A 25,537-nucleotide genomic window follows, 5' to 3' on the forward strand; every position below is an offset into this window, starting at 1 on the left:
TTTCTTTTTTTTTTTTTTTTTTTTTTTTTTGCCATCGCTATGTTATCGTCCTACTGAAACTTGTGTTTCACTGTTTGTCTTTCCCTATTCGCTTTTACATTAAAACTCGCACGCTTTTTTTTTTTATTTGTTTATTGTTTTCTCGGCAGATTTTTCACCATACCAGCTTACATTGTGAAATTTAAATTGATGATTCGATTGTTGCTCAGCGATAAGAATCAGCTACGAAGATTTGTTTAGTCTGAAACAGACAATCCCACATCCGGAGCCTCTCGCATTTTTTTTTTTTTTTTTTTTTACTTCTTATTTACATTCTTCTCCTTCTCTTCCTTCCCCCCCTCCCAAGATAATTTAATTTCACAAGATGGAAATACAAGTAAGACAGACAGTTCCCTTAACGCCACTCTTAGCGATAAACAGACACGCCTTGAGAACTGGCGGCGTTGTTTGAAATCTTTGTCGCAAGCCTGGAAGGAAAATACATACAGCAGCGAACAGCTAGATCGATTTTAAGTTGTTATTTTTTTTTTATTCCCATTTTTTTTCTTGTTGTAGAAAGATAATTTAATGTACTTGTTAACGGATCACCTCTAATTCATTCAACCCAATATTTGCTATCCAACTAAACTACAGACTGCATGTCTCGTAGAAGACAAGTTATAGTGTTCCTTATCTTGGCTTCTCGGGAAAAAGAGAGAAAAAAAGGGGGAAAAATTGAGTTCATTGTTCGACTGAAACTAAGCTTTGTTCAACTAATCAGCAAAGTACAGAGATCTGCCTTTGATATTTCGTTGAATCTGAATTCTTTCTATTCTCATACATTTTTAATTGGAAGTAGAAAACTCATTTTCCTGTATCTAATTTTTCTATTCTCAAATTAACGTTTTTTTTTTCCTGAAGGGGAAAAAATCGATGGAAATCTCAAATCGACTTCGTCATATTACAGTTGTTGCATATAAATCTGGAAATGATCGTGGAAAGAATGAAAAATGTGCTAATTTATGAAAAAGTGAAATACTTATCCGCAATAATCTTGCGGATAAGTATTTCACTTTTAAAATATCCACATTTAGTAAAAAAATAACTTTTCGACATAAGCTTAATATCAGTCTATGAAAGGAGACGAAAATCTTTATTCGTGAATTTTTCATGATATATTCTCTTCTTCCCTTTATGGAACTTGCAAAAATCAAGGATATGTAGACATAAACACCAAATCAAGAACTATGGCTTGCTTGATTAACCCGACTGGTTGTTAAGAGTTAACAACGAGGATGCTTAATCGAGAATTAATCATTACAGTTTACGACAGTCGTTAATCATTGTGGCAAACTGTCGTTATGAAATGCCTATTTAGTAACGAAAGTGGGTGAATATTCTTTGCTGCAAAAAGGCTGCCGTTTATCTTCAGTAACGTAAACCATACCTCTTTGTGTGCACTTAGAGGATCTCCTTTATATTCTTTTCGGTGCTTTTGACTTTTATTTTCTTAAATATTGCAATTGAAATTTAGTGTTCGATGATTGGGGAAGAGTTACAATACAGGAATACAATTTTTCTTACATTTTTCTCATTAATGCCATCTTCATCGTTTTTATGTATTCTTCCAACTGCTGCCTTCTCTTGGAATCGTTAATGTCTTTGTACTCAACCGGCAACCACTATTTTCTAACGTGGGCGGGCGTTTCTTCATCACGTCTTGTTCAGATGTGTACCTGTAAGAAAGTATCTATCTTCGATCTTGCATCTTGATTGATTACGTGACTGTCTTTTCTTGCGGTGATCTCATTTTCATTTCCGATGTCTTCCATGCAGGAGTGCTCTGCCGGTGCTTGTGAATGATTATTTTCATCTTTTACCGGTGTATATGTATATTTTTTTCCCTTTCGCGCTTCTTTCCATTGATCTAAAATTAATCGTAACTACTGTACATGTCAGAATACAGTTTCTAATTGACGAATGCGAACCACCTCTGATCTCGTCGCCGTTTCGATTTGACGAAGCATGACATTGCAAGCCTATTATTCGCTACATATAATAATAGAATTATTCACCAGTGGATAAGCTAAGATTATCTCTCAGTTCTGCACGTGTGATCTGCGAAATATTATCATTCTTGTATGTGTGCCTGTATGCGTGTATGTTAATTTGGTTCATTGATCTGTTTTGACTGCAAATTAGTTCTCCGTTTATTTAAGCGAAATTATAGTCTCGTTCAAATACTGAAAAGGTTATACTCTGGTTTAAATCTCTGGCTTTTGTAATTGTAGAGTAGGGCAATAATTTCTTTGTAATGTTTGTCTTTCTTTGTAACAGAGAATCCCATTGTTATATCTATTTTTTTTCTTTTTAATATCACTCACGAACCTACAGCTCATTAGTATCGATGGTGGACTAGTGAATCCCAGACCTCTAACCAGATTAGTATTCTGTTATAAAGAGATTTGAATGCTGAATAGAACAGATTGAACTGGTAATTAGTTTACGGAATTAACAACGCATATAAAGTATATTAATTGAAGGTAACTTTAATAAATAACTTCTATATTTCGGCAACGTCACGTTGCCATCTTCAGGAACATAAAGATATGGTATGTGCACGCAGGCACTAACAAAAGCAAATGAGGAAGAAAGCAAGAAACTAATATTGTTCCTAAAGTCCTAATGGTGCCCTCTGGTGGGCTAATTTGGTTGACTTGGCAGTTGGGCTGAAGTTCTCAAAATGTAAGTCTCCCAAATTTGGGGTAGTTTCATGCACCCAAATTTGTTGAGGTTTGGAACGTTTTTTAGAGCTGCTGATGATTCTTTGAATAATCTCTCGTATTTAAACTTGCTGCAACGTATTTTTGTTTTCTTCCAACAACAAAAACAAAAATAATACGTTGCAGCAAGTTTAAATACGAGAGATTATTCAAAGAATCATCAGCAGCTCTAAAAAACGTTCCAAACCTCAACAAATTTGGGTGCATGAAACTACCCCAAATTTGGGAGACTTACATTTTGAGAACTTCAGCCCAACTGCCATGTGTGACCAACGTATAAGCCTTGCTACTAGAACAGATTGAGTTATATCTGTATAGGATTAAACGAGAAAGAGAGAAAGAATTAGTATGACAATAATAGGTAAAAAAAAATTAGATTTTTTGCGCTAAGTTGAAATACGAAATGGAAAGTGGGCTTTGAGACCGATGATGACTGGAATTCTCAGAAATAAAATAATTACATACTAGCGAGTGGAGATACATAACTCTCAGATCATTTCATAACATCGTAGTAAGCTAAAACTGCGGTGTAAGTGTTGTCATCTTATTCTAAAACAATTCAACGTATACCAAAAATTACCAACTTGTCAGTTTTTTACTTGTTACATACTGAAAACACCCAAGGAATGGGGGGGGGGGGATACTGCTATGACTACGACAGTAAAGATATATTTTGTATTTTCATGTACGAAAGGAAATCAAAAATGTAAAGGCAGTTTGTATTCCAAAAAGCACAGCATGCTATAAAAAGCCTGGTTGCTATAAAGAAAAAGTATTGCATGAACATATTTCACATGATGACAAACTAATATATGGTGCATATCTCGTTATCATTATAGTTACTATGTAGTGAAATAAATCTAAACCTGTTTTCCCATTTGCCGGTTAGCATTGTATTTAGTACAGTCGAGGGGTAATATGTGAGCTGCGATTGAAGAGTTGTGTTGTGTATAAAAAAGTATAACACGCAGAACAAAGGGATTTCAGAAACATTGGAAGTCGCAGAACAAATTTGGTCGGTTAAGACCATCTTGCAACTTCAACAGACAACTGTAATAAAGGGCACATACGAGAAGGCAGGTGAATTAGTGTTAGATTATGCCGAGTGTTGGTGCTATGAAGAAAAAGTATTGCATGAACATATTTCACATGATGATAAACTAATATATGTGGTGCATACGTGCCTAGAGAGAGAGGGATAACCAAAAATGTTATTTTCTGTCGACATTATGAAGCTTGTGAACTAATTTAATAAATGTTTAGAAAAGCAACGAACTGTATTGAAAAATAATACCAATCGTCAGTACATTTTACCTTTCATATATTTAATAATAATAAACTCCCTTTGACTATTTCCACTGTACTATTTTTCTTTCTTCCAATAATCGCTATTTATCTAAATAACATTTCCACGCGTCTGGTAATCGAGATATTCCTTCTTCAATCACGTCCAGTTTTTTTTTTTTTGTTTTGTTTTCATTATCTGTAAAATACTGGTCTGTGGGACTTAGAATATCGGTACTGAAAACCCAACCTGAAGTTAATTCTTCCGTTTTATGGGAAAATTAAAAGTCACAGAAATCCATGTTAGGAAATAAGATAAGATGCTTTAATATTTTCTGGATTACTGGTTTCGTCTCACGTTTCCATGCCTTGTCATAGAACTCTCCCATCAGACATACTTGATACACTCACATGGAAAGGCTATATTTATTAAGTACAAGTACAATCTCTAAACGTAAATATTCTCATATTTCAGTTATAGGCACTCACAGCTATTTTCATGCATCATAATTTCTGTGTGTGGGGGGGGGGTGGATGCGCTGAATATAGGTTTGCTGGAGGTCAGTCGGGAGATGTTATCACGACTAGAAGACTTGCTGGTATCCAAGAAAATTAGAATTCTTCTAATGGCGAAAGATGATAGCTATTTGTAATATGTCATATGTACACGAATCATTATTATTTATGATATCATTATCATATTGATAGGATCATCGGAACGAACTATAAAAAATAAACTATAAACTTTTGGATTAAAGCTAATGGTGTGTATAGATCGTAAATAATATACAGTAAATGTGCTTATGTTCGTAAACGATATTAATAAAAGACGACTTGAATACTGCATATACTGATAACCAAAACTTGCAACGAAATATCATAACGAATAATGGCAGAATGTCTAGCTTTTAATTACTAGGAAACTTTCTGTTATATCTTTAGCATAACTTCTTTTTTTTCAAGATCACTAAGGGTTCCATAAAAGTGGTGTTGCATATTGTTTTTTTTTTAAAGTTAAAATGATTTCGTTTAGAAAGTTATTTTTTATCTAATAAAAATATTCCGTCTTGTTCAGTCTGCAGTTATTCACCAGCTGACAAAATCAACTCGTCACTTGCTAGTGGACGAGGGTATTTAATCGAGCCCTGAGCATCAAGGAATGTTTTCAGGCAAAATAAATATATAAAAATATTAATCTCATATTGTAGTGAGTGACGCCCGCATAAAATTACGTCAGAAATACAAGCTGGAATAAGTTCTCATTCGCACTTAACCTTGAATAATAATTCTCATAAATCACTGCTTTTAATTGTTCTTATGAAGAAAGCAGTACATAGACAGTGCTGATAACATTAAGGAATATAAAGATAGTTATAGCGAGATTTATGAGATATGAAAACAGGTTATTGAATATGGTGCGGTTAAGAGACAATAAACATCGCCATAAAGATAAAATAATTGGTATTGATCCGGATGATCAGAACAGTGGATAACATGTGAAACGAGAAAACAAAAGCGAATATCTCGTAAAAGGGAGGGACAGGAACAGTATAGGTCTTCTTTTCTCTTGCTGATACCGCGATAAGTGAACCAGCTGGAGAATACTGGCCATATATGAAGCACGAGGATGACAAGACAAATGAGATTGAAAAAGCAAGTTGATAGAGAGAGAGTTTCTAATATGGTGATGTTTAATGATGATGGGTAATTATATTTATGGTTAATCTTAACTAAGAATAATTAATAAGATATGATTTAAGATTAAATCTGAAATAAGATTTAGTAATTTCAGATGGCACTGTTCTAAATGCTTCTTGCTGAGCAAATAGCAACTTACCGAACGATTTTTAAATGAAACAGAAACTGCAGTAGCAGTAAAATGAAACTTTGATTAATTCCTTTGAAATTTGAAAGAGGAATGTTCTCTCTCTATCACAATCATCCCACCATTCATTTTCCCCCCTCTTGTGATACCCTAAGAATGCGACAGTCATCCATTCCTAAAATTCTCAAGGGAAAAAAAAAAAAAAACACTTTACAGGCAATATATTAGGTCTATTGAGCACATTGCTTCTCCAAATATTTATAACTTACGAATCAACCTTTTTTTTAATTGCTGTATGTTACTGATTCCGATCAAAAGAAACACCAGTTTTAATCCGAATTAATTTCCAAAAAATAAAAAATGAAAATCTTTTACAGACAATCGTGGCATTTTTTTTTTTTTTGTTATTCCTTCTCATACTAATTTTAAAAATTACAGACCACGTTTTATTAGGAATGAGAGCAGATTGCAAGCTAAAGATCTAAAGAAAAACTTTTCTTTTATCATAATAACAAAATCAGTTTTGCTATCACGCCCTGTCCTATTCACTAAGAGATAGATAACAATGGAAAATAACACTGAAATTAGATTAACTATTTGAAATCGTTCCCATTATCTCCACATAGCACGTTTACATCACCATAGTAACAAGCTCTTGATCTGCTTTATAAACACGTGCGCCATAGCCTATAGTGTAATAGGGCAAGTAGGTAGTCATTGTTTCTGATAACAGCTTCTGTTACTGAACGCTCAGCAGCTTATTGGTAGAACGTTATATCGATGATATCGTTATGAACGAATCAATAGGACAGGCTAAGGGGCAAGGAAATGGGGTGCAACTTGAAAGTTTACCGGAAGCAAATATTTGTTAACAGTTGAATGCCGTTGTAAGCTAACAATGTAACCTGGAAGATTTCTATCATAAAGCCGTTGCAGAAATCGACTTGGGGCTACGGCCTTCTATTTATTTTCGGGTTTTCCAATATTTGATAGGTTGCCATCCTCCCAGCGAAGAGATGCGTGTTGGGAATCAAATCTACCGCAAATTATTTAAGAGGCTGTTACACTTCCAACTCAGTAGTGCATCAGACATTCGATATAATGGATAATACGGAAAACAGAAATGCCAAAAAGATAAGACAAAGGCAGCTGATATGAGATGGCTGTGGGGGTTCTGTAAGCACTCATCTGGACTGGATGGAATCTTTGAACAAATATTACCTGAAATCAATTGTTGCTCACGAGAAATTAAGAATGGCAGGAAATTTGGGGAAATAACTAATAAGTACATAGGCTGACTGTTGACTGAATTATTCGTTTGATACTTCGTCATATATATATATATTTTATTATTCTTTATGATTTCGGTGTTAATGGACTCAACAAAATGAGCATTCACCGCACATTACTGCAGTTTTTAGGTATCAACGATCGCATACAATTCTACAAAAATTAGCTGTCTCGGTCTAATGCTAAACAATAGCTATGTTGTATATATTTGTTGCTGTTCTTGAATTAATACAATTCCGCACATATTGTTGAGGAATAGCAGTAAGTTAAGCCCGGCCAGCAACTAATTAAAAACAACAATTGATAAATATGCTAGAACAGTTATGTTGTTGATATGTCTGTTACCCCAAGATTCTGTTGCAGGAGCCGAAATGTGTGCTCGCAACTGTCAGCTAGCAAGAAATTTAAATTCTTAATATCATGATAAATAGATATCCCATTTAAAAACATGTGTTAAAAAATTTGGGTCAAGTAATGAGCAAGGAGGAGGTAATTACTTTACTGACATATTTAATAATGATGCTGCTGTTGTTCTATTAGTGCTCGGAATTTATATTCTCAACAATTAAAACAATGTCAGCCAAGTACCCGCTTTTAAATAGCAGTTAACCTCCTACTTATTCAGTACTTAGTTCATTAAAAAAATAATAATAAGTTGTTGTTTTTAATGAGATATCACTTTTTTGGAGAAGTAGATAAAATATCATACAAACTAATGAAAATCGGTTAAATAATGCAGAAGAAGAAGCCACCTTTTCCTACAATTCCCCTTCCATTTTAGTCCGAATGTACTGAATTTTTCCGAAGATCATAGGGTGTAAGAACTAACGTTGCTTAATTGTCTTTCTGTTTTCAAAATAACTGTTTCTATTAATTGGTCAAGTTTGGCAAAATTGAGCATTGTCGAATATATGTGCACATCGATAATATTCCAGTGTTAACGGAGTTATAAGCAGGTCTAATTTTCTCCCTAATATATCTTGTAAAAGAGCGGCCGGTGACTTGCTACAGTACAGTTCCCAAGAGTCACAGCAACACGTTAACTGAAGAAATAATCCCCTGGCTAGAACCAAAATGTCTTGCAAGTTTCGGTTAGCCCTTATAAACTTCTCATTGGTTGAATTTTTCTCTTTTCCATACAAAGAATATACGATTAAAAAAAAAAAAAGAATTGATGTTCGCTAAAATAACTGAAAAAATAAAATGTTAAAACACTGTACAGCTTTAAATTACAGACAGGAATGAAAATAGTTTGTTACGCGCTTGTTTATGGCTTCTCTTGCTTGTATATGTATTTTACATCACCCACAAACAACTGTTGAAGTTGAATAACTACGGATAGTTTAGAACACTCACCCTTCTGTAAATGGCATGTTATTCTCGCCCGTTGATGGCAACTAAAGCTGTAACATTTCGTAAACAACTCTGATGTGAAATATGGTCAAACTTGCCTCTGTTTTCGGCCTTCGAATATCAGTACGTTTTCGATGCACTTTATTAGCCTTGATTCCCGCCTCCTACCAATATCTGTCGCGTACAACCCCATTCCTTAACTGCCTTGCTGTATAATATTGCTTGCAGAGAGACGTGTCTAACATCTGCAGGGGTGTGGTCACCATCACTCGCCTGCTTCCTTTTGACTTCTGGCGGTGAAATATAAGGGAGAACCGCTGATGCGAATGAAATACGGAGGCAATACAACACGCACAATCGGTTAGTGCACGATATTAAGTACGTGCCGATAGGTGTCAGTCTGAAATTGTTGCTTTAACTTTAAATTGTTATAGCTTACTCGGTAACACTTTGAAGCAAGGCATGGAGGATTATTTGATCGTGACAATAGGAAAATTCGGTTGCACATGTTTAAGATATTTTCAGAGGTAGTGTTAAGTATATTATACGAGATAAAATTGAGTTTCGCGGCTAAGGTTGTGGCATCCGAAATATTTATGTTTTACAGAGGCAAAGGATTAAATCTCTTTTAAAAGTTTGTTTTAAACACACAAATGCACGCATTTCTGCTGCCACTTGAAAAGAAAATGCCTTCAATTGTATTTTTAAAGTATTGCTAAAAGCTTTCTTGCTCCTCTGATCTCTTTCTTTGTGTGTGTGTGTGTAATTATACATACGTACGAAAACAGTTTCACTTTGATTGTTTGAGATAAGCATATCATGGATAAAACTTTTAATACGTTTTATCACTGTAATTTATTTTACCTCAAAGATATAATTTAGCATCTTTAAATAGTTTAAAATAAGTATCTCGACCTCTTTTTAATTACCCGAAAGGGAGGGACCGTTTTAGCTACCCCCCCCCCCATTTTTTTCCGGTAATCGGTAACCAGCTAGTCTCTACCGTGATATTCCTAATCCTAACTAGTATGGGTGCAGCATGAAAAACTTCGGTTTATTCTGACAGAAAACTCCTACTTATCTGCATCAAATGCTGAAATCCGCTGGGGGAGAAAAGGACCTAGGGAAAAAGTTCACCTAATCGATGAATAGAATCGAAAATTACACGAGGACCGAATTTCACACACACACACAAATAAAAAAAGCTGGGTTCGGATTACGTATGTTTCTTGAGGAATCTACATACTGAGCTTCAGTGCTGCACTCAAACAAGTAAAACAAAGCAAACTTGATCTTATCTACAGAAACGGTAACTTGGCAGACACATCGCTGCACACTGTGAGCTGTAAACACGCTTTTGCATCAATTATTCCTTTTTATTGTTTAATTTTTTTTTTAATTAGCGGACATGACTGTAATGTTGACTTTCCAACATGTGGAGTGTCTATTTCGAGAGTGTAAATGGACCTGTGATTATATGTCTGTTATTCAGACGTCCTTTATAGCTCATTTGGAAGATCGGCACTTACTCTTTCGCCTAAACAACCTGCATTCGAGTCCTATGTAGCACTTGAGGACCTTTATAATTGTTTTTCTAACATCGTTATTGTTAAAGGGTTTCTTCCTTTTTCTATCTTGGAATTTTCCTGTGTTAAACGGACAGACCAATCAGAGAATACATGCAATTAACAGCTATGATATGATATATATTTTCTTTTTTCCTTAATCGCTTTGCTAACCCCCACACATGATCCTGTTTTGTTATAAGTGCTGCAGTCCCTCGTTTGTGAGGTTTTAGGAGTATGCCGATAATACAGCTGCTATATAGCGACTTCACAATACATATACAGAATGTTTGTATGTAAAATGATTGCGTAACAGTTGCACTACGGGGTATTCCTAAAACCTCAACCTCCTATTTCTCACGCTAGCGTGCTTGCTTGTTTACTCATTCACTTTTTTCATTTCGTTTGCTGTTTATCCTGCTTTGGTTCTTTCTTTCACATGGTTCTACTTTCATAATATTGTTTCATTTATCTAATAACTTGAACGAGTTTTGCATCAATTTGTATCCGATATTATTTTGGTCGATTTGTCCAGTCACCGATCTGTACTCATAATAGTACCACTCCGTACTGAGGGATTTCCACGCGATTTGCTGTGATCTTTAGGAAATTTCCTAGCCATTTTAATTTAAATTGAACAACATGACTCAGTACCTGAATTTAAATAGTGTATTTAAATAATGCATGCTTTAAGTGCTTAAGCTGTGATCAAGACATTAGTATAATGTCGTCGATTAACATTGCACTATAAAAACAAACTCGTTATCATTACAGCCGATAGATTAATAATAGTAGTAAATGCATTCTCACTATTATTTAGTGCCTTGCTTTTAACTTTAATACTACAACATTAAGTCACGGACGAGTTGAATCGACACACAATCAGAATTATTCACAAACTAAAAATTTTAATGTCCCTCTAGGATTTATACCTGTGCTATTCTTGTATTACTGGAAATTGCAATAAAGTTATTTTTATATGCACCAACCTTTCTTCAGAAATTATTTGGTGCTTACAAATTAGTATTATGCAAAATCTTGTGATTTTGTACTCAATGTAATTTGTTTAGCATGCGAACAGTTATAAATCAGTGTCAAGTGTATCCATAATTTAGAAACCTGTGATTAATTGGACTCCGAAATGATGACAGCTTACATTATGTAAGTAGGAAATATTCAAATTGTGATGCGTGTATTCTCTTGTGGTGTATTCTTAGCTAGTCAACGAAATTATAATACCCCATCAAATAATTCATCGCTAGAAAATTAAAAGCGACATTTCATGTAGCTGTTTGCATTTTACATGTCATAGCATGAACAGACTCCTTTCAAAGTGAATCTCTCTCCCAAACCGTGCAGTCCATGCATCTCTCACGGCTTTCAGTCTGTTCTGCCTTTGATAAGTCATTAATGATCGCACAGGTTGATCGCATCAAAGATGAACTAAGAATAATTTTCTTTCTGTAGGTCTTTATATCCTCCTTTCTAGTGGCAACTAAAGCAGTATTGGAAATGATATACTATGCTAATAGGATTTCCTTGTGTACAGTAGTGTTGTTCTTTTTTTCTTTATGGTCTTTGATCTTTATGGTCGAAAATAACGCAACGCTTCCGATGATCATAATAACATGAGCAAAATCTAGTTTTCTCTTATATCATAGTTGCAACAAAAAAAAAATTGAATGCCAGTCGAATAAAAAAAAAACAGTCTAGTGCTTTTTCTGTGATGTCTGTTTTTGAATCACTCAGCATGAAAATTATGGATACTTTTTGTGGAACCCCAAGAGATAAGGTTAAACATTTGCCCTTCATCTATATGCTTGTCGAAATGAGTGTCTACACGTGTATTCTTGTGCTGGGAGAAAAAAAAAAAAAAAACTGCTACTTCTTTCTAAAGCTGTCGAGCTTTATTAAGCCATTCTTGATAAGACTTAAAATTTGCTGGTGTTAGAGGTTTGAGTTCAGAGTACATGTTCAGACAGCACTTAACATTTGGCGAAATAACTTATGTAGATTCCCTTTAACCTGCCTTCGTTATTTACAAATCAACATTACCATTTGCAATTTTTTTTTATAAAAAAAAGCAATATAAAACTGAAATATTTACAGAAATGAAACTCGCATTATTAAGAAGATGGGTGCTCTTAAGTTTTCTGGACAAATAATGATAGGACGCAAAGAAATGTATAACAGAAAAATAGATCTCAATTTACTCAGGTGTGCATAAATTTCGTTAATTTCTTCGAGAATGTAAGAAAAATACTGCAAAAAAAAAAAGAAATGTAAGCAATTTGTCAGTCCTGCATATGTCATAATCTCTGTCCAATTCAGTTGGGTACTTGAAATTGCCCTTGACTTTTACTTTTGCACAAGCAACCTTTATCCATAAAATTTTTGTACCAGGAATAAGTAGAAGGAACGGCTTTTCCACATTAAACACTTCGGAATACACTCTATTAACAGTAGCCATGATTTAGATTAAAGAAACCAAACACAATCTGCCAATGAGTTGCCATTATCCAAGCATATGCATTTGGTTAGCGTCATCTCTCTTTTTAATGGTGTAAAGTTTTTTTTTTTAAAGTAATACATATTTCAACATATAAAGATAACTCCATGTATTGCTGTCTACTTATATTACAGTTAACGGCAGTTTATGATGAAACACTTCAAAGCATCGTCTCGCTGTAGTGATCAAAGCATAATAAATCAAAATCGAGCTGTAAATTCCAACTTTTATGTATTTATTATTTTATTTTAGTTTTGCCACATCTCTTATGAATCTTGCTTACCTCACATTCTTTTCATGGTTTGTGTGTGTGTGTGTGTGTGTGCGCGCGCATCATAAATTGATAGCTGGAATAATTTTGCAATAAATACATTGCAATTTAAAATAGACATTTTTCTGTGCAGTATTTTTCTTATATTCTCAAAGGAATTTCCAAAGTTTATGTATACTGGCGAAAATTAAAGATCCATTTCTGTCTGCTATCGTATACAGTATCTTGAAATGGTCACTCTCTAAGGAGAATTTGAAGATTTTTTTTTCCTCTTATCATAAATTTCTTATCTACATCGTATCCTATCATTACTCCATGGGGGTTTATATTTATATCGGTATACGATCTTATTCTGGCAATCTCCCAATACATGAAAGAGAGGGAAAAACATAAATAAATAGCACATCGAAAGAAGATTCTCTCTCTCTCTCTCTCTCTCTCTCTCTCTCTCTTTCTCCATTGCATTCTAGTAGTGTAGTCCATTGAGAACCTACTAGCACAGCTATTTTTCTAAAGCGCCAGTCTAGTAAATCTGCAGTTCTTTGATACCCACTTTTCTTTCCCACCCACGCTTTCTCTACCCCCCCCCCTTTCACCCCCTTCTTTCTCGCTCAGGAAAAAGTGGTATCAAACTGCTGGTTTCTAGATCTCCTCCTCTTCCTCTTCTACTAGTAAAAATGTTGCTGTGTCTGAAGAAATAAAATAAAAAAAAAAAAGAAAAGGTTTTCCCAGCTGACTGTACCAATGCGTAGTCGTGTTCGTGCCCGGCATCCTTTCTTCTCGATCTGTCTAGAGACCAGCCGTTGTATTGGAGAGATAGAGTCTGATCACTGTTGCCAGAGCCTATCTCTTACAAAAACATTTCTCCGATCTGCTTTAGATTAAACAGCATGACCAGATCTGAGTAAAGAAGACACAGAAAGAAAAAATATTACCGTTTTGCTATGTGGAAACCCATGCGCTTATAGATAGGCAACTTGTTAAGACTGAAATGTTGAATGGAAAGCTATGAACAGAACTCGTATTGTTAGCGATGTTTTGCTCGAGATAGTCACCAGTATCGTCATTGTTATAAGTTTGAGCTATTCGTTTGGCGTCTTCTTGGCGCAAGTAATATGTCTCTGGGCATTAATGAATAATTCACAATGCGGTCATATTAGATTTCCCGCCCCCCTGGCTTATCCTCCCTCTCATTCCTCGAAATACAAAATGCTACCAGTCTATTGATATTTAAAAAGGCATTGCAACTGGAATGCGTCCAGATTTTACGCAAGGTTCATTATTTCTTTAAGAATGCTTGAAATATAACTGCATATTATAAGCCATGAAAGAGTAGTTTTCGTTTGGTGCTTTCACTACAGTAATATTTTAGTAGTTGAGTTTTCTACAGTTCAGGTCGTTGTTACTCCAGACATCATTAATTTAGTCATAGTATATCTACTTGCCTGTGTATTTGTAAAAGATTTATTTCGTTTCCTGCCCAGATCGGAAGTGTTCTCCTGCCTACGAGACTACAAGATAGAAAAATAAGAAAATAAATAAATAAAAACCATAAGTTGTTCGTGGCGTCCTCTAACGGTGGCGACAACCAAATACGTAACATTGCTGCTTTTGTTTTGGGAATTCGACCACAGATTTCTGTGACACGAACTGCGCCTTTCGTCTATTCAGCCAGTGCAGATACTAATGGAAGCTTTCGAAACTATTCTTTCAATTTCGGTGTTCTTTGCCCCTATAATTTACAGTTCAGAGGAGCGGCAATACCTTAATGTGTTCAGATTCCTAAGAATGCCCATTAGTACTAAACTTAAGATTTTTTTCTTTTATTCTTTTTTTTTTTTTCTCGTTACCATTGCTCTTTTCTTTGGTATTGCTAGCATTTCTTTCCGTGATCTGCCTCCGTTTCTGTTTAATTCGTGCGTTTAGCGTTTAACAGTCAGCCGTTCTCTCTCTCTCTCTCTCTTTCACTCATGTATCCACACTCTCTATCCCTTTCCCCCCCATCTTCGTTTTTTTTTTTTCTTTAATTAAACAAATTTCGTCTTTTGTCTCTGTATTTTGTCAAAGCTTGCTCAGTATTTCGCTGACTCTGTGCTTGTCTCTCCAGAAAGGAATTTATCCAGGAGTCATTAAGGAGACGCAGATGTGCCCCGGTAGAAATAATTGTGCAACAAACGATGCAGTAATGAACACGAAACGAATGAATGTGTTTGCAGTGAAAGAACGGAAGCGTTTCCTCTCTGAAAAAGCTTAATGTTTTGTTCTTTCCTTCTCTTAGACAAGGCGGAGCGGAAAGAAAGAACGGTGTACTTTCTCTTTAATTAATCGTTATCTTTGGTTCGTCTCACTTCGGTTTGCGTACTATTCCTCTCTGTTAATTCCCCATAAATGTTTTATGTCATCAGTAGCCGAGGTTCAATCAGCCTTGCGCCTTTGTGGCGCTCATTTCAAACTAATTGTTTAGCTGTTGCTCCTAGATTTGTAGTTTTCATCTCTGTTGGGATTAGCAAACGATTCATAGGTCCAATTCTCTCTCTTTATGCAATTGCAGTTTCCCCAGCATTGTTGTTATGCTAAAAAAGCACAGATGTTTTTTTTTTATTGATTATCATTATTATTTTGAGCTGCAAACGCATGAGGTTTTCTCCCTCTCTTTATTATCTGTCTCATGACTGGTCATCAGTACCAGTAAAAGTATACGGGTGATTAGTTCGGTCATCTTGAGAGGTTAATACTATAAAAAGGCAATGTCATGTAGCCAACGTACTATATAAGGTTTATTAAAACCATTTTTGGAAATGTAAATATTCTCCACGTTGTTTTCAGCTGCAGCTTCTAAATTTAACTGAAATATTAGTGAACGTTACACTTGTTGTAAGTTCAGTTTTTGCGAGCCAAAAGCCTGGAAACAAAAACAACTTTAATCTGCCGTATTTCATTTTGAATAACCACCTCTTTTCAAACGTGAAAAAGTCGATGTATTTTTAAACAAAAAAATAAAATACTCTCCCAAATGTTCCTGGAGAAGTTCCAACTCAAGAGGTTGCTTACATATTTATGATTGCTTTTATAGTGAAAAATATCGCACATTAAAACCTGTTTTTACCAGTCTTTGTGTTTTTGTCCAGTCGTTACCATGTCATTATACAAATTCCAAATTTCTTATAAAAGTTGTTTGCTAGTTGATGATGGCTTGTGATTTACTCGCTTGTGGCCTTGTATTTGTATTATTGCGTTGTGTTCTCTGACATCACGTGAATGCATAGAAGTAATTACAAAATCTCTGAAGGCCACGGTCGGTTATTCTCTGGCTTTCGGCATACTAATAGCTTAAAAAGAGCATTCTACCGTAAAAAAAAGTGTCTCGTAACCAACCAGTTCAACTAATCACCCATCTTTGTTTGAGTGCATATAATTTGTTACCAAAAATACAAAGAAAATTATGTTACTGTCTTATGAATGTAGGAAACGGAAGCATGCTTGGTGTAGCTATTTGTCTACCAATAATGTAGCCATCCCCCCCCCCCCCCTAATACTCGTTTCATTGAGGAAACAATATCTTCATTGGATAAACGTTGAATATTTATCACATAAAAAACAACCTTTAAAACAAGACTTTTAATTTCTTTGAATAAAAATGTTATTCATTAAAGTTATGTTTGCGTTCCGTTCTAGTTTTTCCAGTTTGTGTTTAGACTTAAGACTATATTCAGTTATGTGAATTATTTTATAAAAGAAAAAAGGTTGATGAACTCATCGAACGACGAAGAGTTATTGCCGAAGCATAATCAAACCATCTGTTTTTGCTTTGCTCAGATCCTGTGGTTATTTCATTGAACGAAAACAAACCAGCTCTCTGTAATTTGATGGGGATTGGTTCTGTTCATGTAAACTTCACCTCGTAGCAGAAAAAATAAAATAAATCTGTTGGACGAGATATAAATAATTGAGTGTACTGAAATTCAGCTGCCGACAAAGAAAACTGTTTGTTATCAAAGTTTTACCACGATCTCAAATATAATCCAATCAAATAGAGCTTCACTCACTCTCTTTCATCACTGAAATTATTTCAAAATGAGCATCGAATACCAACGTCAGAATTTAAGAACGAAGGCGTCATTCAATGTGTTATGTTTGTAGCAGATGTTATGTCACTCCTTTCTGATTGTTCATACCTTACGTTAATAATTTACCGAACGTGACAGCATCACAAATGCAGACAAGTGTAATGCAATATTGATGCATCGCGAAACAGTTTTCAAAAACAGCTACAACGAATATAAAAAAAAAAGTTATGCCTTCACTGTATTTCACGTGAAGTGATTCTGTGTTTTTTTCTTTCTTACAAATATATTTTATTTATTTTTAGATGAATCGTGGTAATTTTTTTCCTCTTTGCTGCAGGAAAACCTGAATTGACTGTACAGGTTCATTTCCCTAAAGTTTGTATGATTACAGTACGTGGGAATAAATTGAAAGTTCCTCTATTATATGCTGACTCTGCATTAAGTTAAACTTTACTGCTTTCTGTTTTATTTATTTTTTTATTTTTTTTTCTTATTGAATTGTAGGCAGTGTGCGTGAAGGTTAGCGGCCGCCACGTTGTCACGCAAATGTAAAATTTTGTTCGGTAATGCTTCTAACTCTGATATTGCACGGTGTATCGATTCTACATTTTTAAAACAGCAGTAGAATTTTTCCCACCCCATTTATAACTATTCTCACGTTTGCAGGAGTTCCTTTTTATGACATATGGACTTGGCACGTTTCTTGCTGATTACAGTAATGCACTTGGCTTGGCTGGAGGTTACTTATAATATCATTTTTCACATTCTTTTACTTCGTTTCAGATTAGGTCCATGGGATTCATCAGTTCTGATCTGTCAGAATTGATGGAGCTTACGGACCTACCTCTTTCCAAAGCGTGATACTTCAAATATGATTCATTGCGTTCATGAAAGCGATAATTTACTCAAAGGTCGCTCGAAATATTCTTTTTTCTTTTTTTTTTTGACCTTTGACTCCATTTTGTTATATTAATTTACTTGTCTGTTGGTCTCTAGTTTTACAGATCGTTCTGGAGTATTTTTTCTTCTCTTGAAAACTTTTCAGTAGACTGAATTCCTTAATAGTTAGTGATTTTCTCTCCTAGTCACTAAACTCCGGCTGACTTACTCTTTCCGGTTGTATTGACTTCGCTAGACGCAGAAGGGATCTCTTTCTGTAACAATCTAATACCCGTCTACTTACCAAAATACCAGATAATCTCTCTTTTGATATTTGTCTCACCAGTAATCTTTCTCGGTGTAATTATTGTCGATATAATTTTCCCGATTTTCCAATACGTGGTTCAGAATTAGTGTTGATCTCTCGTTGAAAAAAACCTTCATACTCCTACAGTTTTCATCTTCGTGCTATTTAACATTATACTAATGTCAAACGGATTTCTTCCCTCTCTATAAGATCTGTTCTTTAATTGTGAGTTGAGGACTTGTTTTTGTTCTCTTAGTTATTATATTTATTTTTTTTTTAAACCTCGAGATCCACAAATTGAGAAACTGCAATGATGATGACTTCCATTTTTTCTATCTTTTTGAACTTCTGTCCAAAGGTAAATGGATTATTGCTATTTAATATAATGGTCTAGTTTCATTAAATGTTTTATAATTCATGAATACGTTTGGTTTGAAACTTATATGCTAATTACCTCTATTTAAGGGAATCGAAACACACAACTTTTACTCATTCTATGAGCACAAAATTAAGTTTAATAACATTCCCACCCCCCACCCCCTTTTTTTTTTTTTCTTGATTACGTTTGCGCGGTCATAGGGATCGGTGGAGATTTCTCATTCTCGTAGATTAATGTAGCCATTTTCATCAACTGCTTTCAGACTAGTGATTAATCAGACAGACGGATAGCTACCAGTAGCAGCATCTTCCAATTATCAGCACTCCTTTTGTTGCGTTAGCTATTAGGCCTAGCTCCCTTGCTGCGTTCTCAGATAGCTTCATTTTATTGCTTACGCAACAATGGGGACGCTATTATTTAATTGGTATTTAACAAAACAGACACACGCCGAGGTTTAGCTTCATTTTACTGACTCGCTAGTGCGTGTGTATGTGTTTCTCGTTATTGATAATAGCGTGTTACCCTCGCAATATCTACATCTGCATTTCTCGCTCTGGTTCCCCCTCTTTTAGGGCTCTTTGGCGGCTGTTGGTTTCCAGGCGCAATGTTTGATTAGCAGGATTTGTCGAAGGCAGTAACTGTTAAAAGAGAAGGGGGAAACTCCATTGTCTCCGGAGTAGAGTAGTGGCTCAGAAATGTGTGCATGGACTTTTGTTTTAAACGCCGACTGCTCATTTCGTTAAGGCTCAATGGGAGCCATCTTACTTGACGCACATTATCGCGGTGTGTGCAAAGCCCCATCTGTTACTGTTAGTTTGTCGCGTATTGATTGCTGTTGTGGCTCCTTTTAGAAGCGTGTCGCCTTCCCGAGGAATATATGAGACCTGTCTTTCCACCCCCCCCCCTTCTTTCCCTTTTTGCTCCTAATTCATTACCGCTCATGTTCTGGTCGTTAAGACTTGTTTTCAGCCACAATGACTTGAAATTAATGGATGTTAACATAGGCATCGACAGTAGTTTCAGGAAGAGCTTGTGATCAACTGCCAGGGCATTGAATACATTAATTAACTGCCGCCTGCCGTCTTTTGAATGCCGTTTAATGTTCGTCATTACTTATCTCTGCAATTCGTCGTCTCTCCCCTCATCTTTTACCCCTCTTTCGGACTCTGTGATGGAGCTTTTTTTTTTTTTAAGTCCCTCTTGTTCATTTGAAATGTTAGGATTCAGTAGCGTAAGAGAAACGGTGTGGTTTCAAGTATTCGTCATCTTCGTTTGTCTGACTCTCAAGTTCGTGCGTAAATGGATAAATTAGAATCAAATGCCGCTCAAATTATTAAAACTGTTGGATGTTATTTTGTTTATTTGCTAGCTGACGACTGTTGCCAGGCGTTCTGAAATATTTGTATATTTTTCCATTTTTAAGCAGAACTATCTTAGTTGAATAAAATATTTTGTTATGAAGTGTTTTGTTGCTGATTTATACTAATACCATCAAGCTTTTAACATCTAGTATGAAGTTCAGTAATATCAACATAATACATAAGAGAAAATATATCATTTATTAGTCAAAATTTTTCCGAAGTTTAGTTCGTGTTGCCATTAATTGCATTTAAAAAATTTGGTTTGAAAATTACAGAAATATATACACATTAGTAATAAATATACAGTTTGTTTATTCAGACAGGCAAATGTTTATTCCTATGAAAGAAATACAATAATTAATCTTGAGAAAAATGAGGAATTACAAAAAAAAAAAAAAAAAAACCGGTGATAACGATTATCATTTAAAGCCAGAATAATAAGTGTACATTATTGTTGTTTCCTATAAGTTTCACTACTATTTTGCTACCAGTTGATCAAAGCATGCTTTAATGACAGTCGTCATTAAAAACATCCACACTATAAAAATTTCAAAGTTGTTTCTTTGCTTTACTGTAGAGTAATATAACAACTGTAAATTACGTGTGTTTTTCGAGTCAAATTATTTACTTTTGCGGGGTGAAAAGCCTACTACCCCGTATGAAACTGGCTAACTCACCTGCGTTAAAAATTGTTGTAAAGTTGCTTGGCGTACTAGAATTCACGAAACTTTCCAACAAAACCGCACTGTCGTTACCAACTGAACTACGGAGGTTACACAATGCAGACGGTCAGCTCTAAGAAGTCATTATGTTAACAAAAAGTGTTTTGAGGAATAGATTATTTTAATCGATAAAGCTTTGATCCCTCCGAAATCCTCATACCTTTGAATCACTTAATAAAAGTATTAAATTTATTATAGTGTAGTCCTTTTAGTATTGCGCATGCGCGTCGGTCTAAATTCGATGGAATACAGTGATTAATTCTTATTACCGTAGTGTCCTGTCTGTATATTGTATGTGTCCTTCTGGCCATTGCCTGCTTTTCGGGAGAAAAAGCCGTATAGCCTCTATATTAGACCGGCTAACTCACCTTCGGATGGAAAGCCCTGAAAAAATTTCTTCGTATCCTAAATAAGCCAACGTCTTTCCAACTAACGAGCATCGTTAGTTGGAAAGACGTTGGCTTCGTAACTCATTTCGAAACAAACTGAGTTACGGAGGTTCTATAGCATAGCAATTAACATAAAGCAAATGTTTAAGAGCATACATGTGAAAATTGTAAAGTACTTTGGGTGCGCTGTCTGGAATTTGGAATGCGAGTTTGACTTTTTTTCCCCTTTTTTTTTTTTAATGACATTCACAAAAGGTATAAACCTACCTTATATCCTGGGTAGGCTAAGGCTTTTTTTATTTTATTTTATTAATTGTAATGATGAGGGGAAAACCAAATAAGAAGTAAAAGAGTGATAGATAATAAAATATTAGAACGAGTATATGCTTTCAAATACCTGGGATGCGACTTATCTTATGAAGATGAAAAAGATACACCCTGCCCTTTGTTCCATGACCAAACATGGAACTTTTTTACCAAGCCACTTCGGGCCTTTATTAATCAGGGTGGTCTCACACCGAGCGATGAAATTTATCTCTCACCTAAGGACATTCACGAACAACCTAAAATTCGAACCGCATCGTGTTAGTCGGAGAGCGTATACATTGATTGCTCGGATAACCAGGCCATTTTTTTTTTTTTAAATCTAAGTTTTTGAAAAGCTTGCTTTATTAATGAGACGTAGAAAAGGTCCGTCAATTCGAAATGCATTTCTCTGGGTCTTTTTAAATTGCACAGTGCATGGTAAGATGTCATGTTTTGCCTCGACAGAATCTTCTGAGGGAATTTTACATTTTCAGATTTAGCACTTCATTACAATATTATTCAGATGATAATGAAGTTGTAGTTTAAGGTGTACAGTTCGCTTATTCTATGGCATTTGTAACTATTTCATATTTATTTAATTAAGGTAATGTAAAAATATAAAAACACATTCTTAATCTTAGCTCTATTCCCCCCCCCCACACACACACACCCCTTCCTTCTTTTTCTTCGGTAATACATCCAAAGTTGCAGTCATGAGATTTTAAGAGTTGGCCTTCGTTCTATTTTGACTGTAAATAACAAATCTTCAGTGAAAATAATAATTGCGATGTGTTAATTGATTTGAATTTAACGTCTTAATTGCTTATATGTAATCTGCGAAAAACTCGGAATCAGTGTGCGCGCATTATGGTGGGATGGAATTCAGCAGTAGTTGAAATATATCCAATAACTCCACAAATGTTTTTCGATCTTTATAATCACATGTTAGGTGCTAAGTGAAAATTACGGACTGTGCGATTCATTTAATACCCATTAAGCATTACAAGATGATATTCGTATTGCGATTCCTGTGTTGCACATTAAGTTTATTGAATTTCCTTGTACATCGATGTCTAAATGCACGAAAGTGTTGCTGTTCTAACCAGATTGCGTCAACACTCACTGTAGTGTGGTTTGACGCAGATCTACATATTGCCGGACAGATTAGTCCTATGGTTTGTACCGATGTGCAGCAATCAAGCGCTCAGGATCTGAAACACATTAGACGTTCTACATAGGATGCCTTTGTTAGCTTAGTTTAATGCGGCAATTTGTTTAATGGGAATTATATACCAGCAGGAGATAACTTTACGAATACGTGGTAACATAACTTGGTGATTGAGCAAACCAAATGGTTAAAACAGCATTAGGAAGACCACATTTCAGATGGCAAATTATAGGATTGAATCGATAACATGCGTGTTTGTTATTACTCATTTTTACAAATTCCAATTCGTTTCAGAAACTGATTTGTTAATTGGTCACGTTTCCGCTTTTCTCCCCTCTTGGTTGCCCCTGTAAAACACGTTTCACCTATAAGCACCAGTGTGTTACGCGTGATTATTTGAAACGTACTTTTTACAGTTACATCCGAGTTCTGATAAATATGCTAATCACATAATGCATATTTATTATTTAAATTAAAGATTTTCGTTAGGACTGCTTATTCTATGAACTTGGTTGATCTCTGTCTTGAAATGAGATGAAAAAAGAATCAAAAAAGTTTCATTTTTTTAAATTAATTAATTATAATGGCTTAAATATTTATACACGCTAATTGGCAAAACTTGTTTCTCACTGCAATATGTCATATTATACTACACAGTCATGAACTTCACAATTCTGTAAAAACTAGCTTGATAATATTTCGAGCGTTTATTTGATATTTCAGATTTCAACCTCCCCTTGTCATCGAGTGCTACTGAACTTTGCATTTATTAGGAAACTTCTGAATTTACATAACACACGCTAGACCGATTAACAATAGCATTACTCAAGTCTCCATCTCTCTCTCTCTCTCTCTCAGACCTATGTGTGAAAGAGGGAGGGAGCTAAAATTAACATTGCTCTCAACTGTTTCGCTTAACAAAACACATTAGCTGTGCACTATTACTCAATTTCCGCGTCCATGAAACTCGCGAATTGCGTTAGCAGGTCTCGTGAATTATCCTTTATTGTTAGCGCACGGGAAGGCTTGTCAACAATGAACTGTTGATTTCACCGGCAGAGTAGATTCTATTGATTCAAAACAGTTCGCATTATTAATGGCATTGCTTGGGTTCTGCCCTATTTCTCCCTCCTTTCTCATCTGTATGAATTATGAGTCCGTAAAATAATATTCTGTTCCAGTGCACGATTTAGTGGAAATGCCCGCATCTGTCTATTTCGATTTCTTCTCCTAAGTCATGCTTCTAATTCACGATTTTGAGAGCATTGTACGTTTTAAAATATATGCAGAATTTTCTAACTTATTTCATCGAAGATGAAGGGTTTTTGGAAACGCAATAAGTTATGAAGAAATCATAGTTAAAAAAAAAAGTCTCGTTAAAGAAAAATGGCATACCTGGATAAACATTAACGTTCATTTTTTTTTTTCACAATGGCTGATATCTCCTCATTATAAATACAGAGATGTTACTAATGTACTTCTGATTATCACGAGTCGTGTCCTTCCCTCTTTTATGGCCGTATTAACTGTAGTAGACTATGCCTAACAGAAGCAGAGAACGTAATAAAATACGAACATTGAATATTGTGTTTAATGATGTTTCCGTGTTTCGTTTGAAAAGCCTTCTCTCTTTTTTTTTTTTTTTTTAATCCGTTAAGTTATTCAAGAAAACTTCTCTTGGATAAAGCGAACATTCTAATTAGGATTTGAGCATTTCGTATATTTCTGCTAATTTTTATATGGAGGTTCTAGATTTAGTTGGTTAGGAAATTCATAAGAAATTTAAAGAAGCGAGTTCACATCTACTTTGCTAGCAAGCCCGATAGAAAATTAAATCTCCACATTTGCCAAGGGCTTAAGTAGATTTGCATACATTAACTACTCGTTTCGGTTTATTTTAGCTTTTTTTTTTTTTTTTTTTTTAATATACGGATAAAATTCAGAATCGGAGTCTTGTCAAAACCAAGTGCTCTAAAGCAAATATCATTTGGATGTTCTTTGCTTACTAGATGCATTCGGTTAAATTAGTTATCGAGTATTAGCTTATATGTTTCGATAGATGGTGCATGCATTGTTAATGGAATCAATTCATATTTATTTGAGTGCTGGTGATGTTAGCTTTGTCTCCGAATTGAAGATTGCTACAATATTGGCCTAAGGACATAACTCAGATTTATTCTGTGTCTGTATTCGTTTCGATTTTTCGTTATACAGGAAATCATAGTTTAAAGGGATTCTAAAGAATCCATTTAAGGTATGATTTTTGCCAATTAAAGGAGCCTTTCATCTAGAGAATTTTTAAAGAATAAATTTAAAAATAACAACCTTCCATGTAGTTTCATCTAATGACAACTGCATCGTATTGAAAATCCCAAAAGTCTCAGAAAGATTTTATGTACAGTGTGGTATAATTGATGCTTCATATTTTTATTGAAGATAGTTTTGATAACAGATTTGGAATCCACTGCCGTTGGTTGGTAAGTGATAAAAGTCTCAACTATTTTTTAGCGACAGGCTCTTCAATACAAACCCGCTGTGACCAGGATGTTCATAAAACTGTCAAGATCATCTGATCTGCTATAATCTGAGAGGTTTGAAAATTTATTACGGTTATCCAGAGGGAATCTGTGGATTTCAGAGTCAATTTCTAGACTTATCGAGTCCTTCGCCAATCAGTGGTATGCCTGCACATCATTTTTTCACTCTTCTTGGATGGAATTTCTATTTTTATGAAAAATAAATTTTAAAAATATCTTTCTCTCTTCACGACCACATCACTTCGTCGTACTGCCATATAGTAGGTTTCAGACCCTTTTGCGTTTCCAGTCCCAAATTGAAATAATAATAGTAAACGCAGATGAGTGAGAAGAGTCACCCACTTTTCATATTACTTTTGCACAAACATTCAGCTTGATGATATCGGTTTTGCTATAATCTTACGGTACGATGATGTTTGATTTAATCCTGCATGTGTAGGATTTTGAATGATTTTGAAATGTAAATTTAAAATGTAAAATAGGCAACTGATTTTTGGGCGTAGTGTGCCTTGTCATTTCCCTGCTATAAGCAGCTAATTAAACATTCAATTAGGTACCTTTGC

At 35.0% G+C, this 25,537-nt stretch overlaps 1 protein-coding gene across 3 annotated transcripts in view; it reads left to right on the forward strand.

Moving 5' to 3' along the window:
- LOC150093816 (protein timeless homolog) overlaps positions 1 to 25,537 on the forward strand; it is a 671,138-nt gene that overhangs the window by 433,193 nt on the left and 212,408 nt on the right. The window lies entirely within an intron of this gene.

This window comes from Typopeltis vanoorti, chromosome 23, assembly GCF_054136105.1.
Source record: "Typopeltis vanoorti isolate ZY-2024b chromosome 23, IOZ_Tvanoo_1.0, whole genome shotgun sequence".
Lineage (NCBI taxonomy): Eukaryota > Metazoa > Arthropoda > Arachnida > Uropygi > Thelyphonidae > Typopeltis > Typopeltis vanoorti.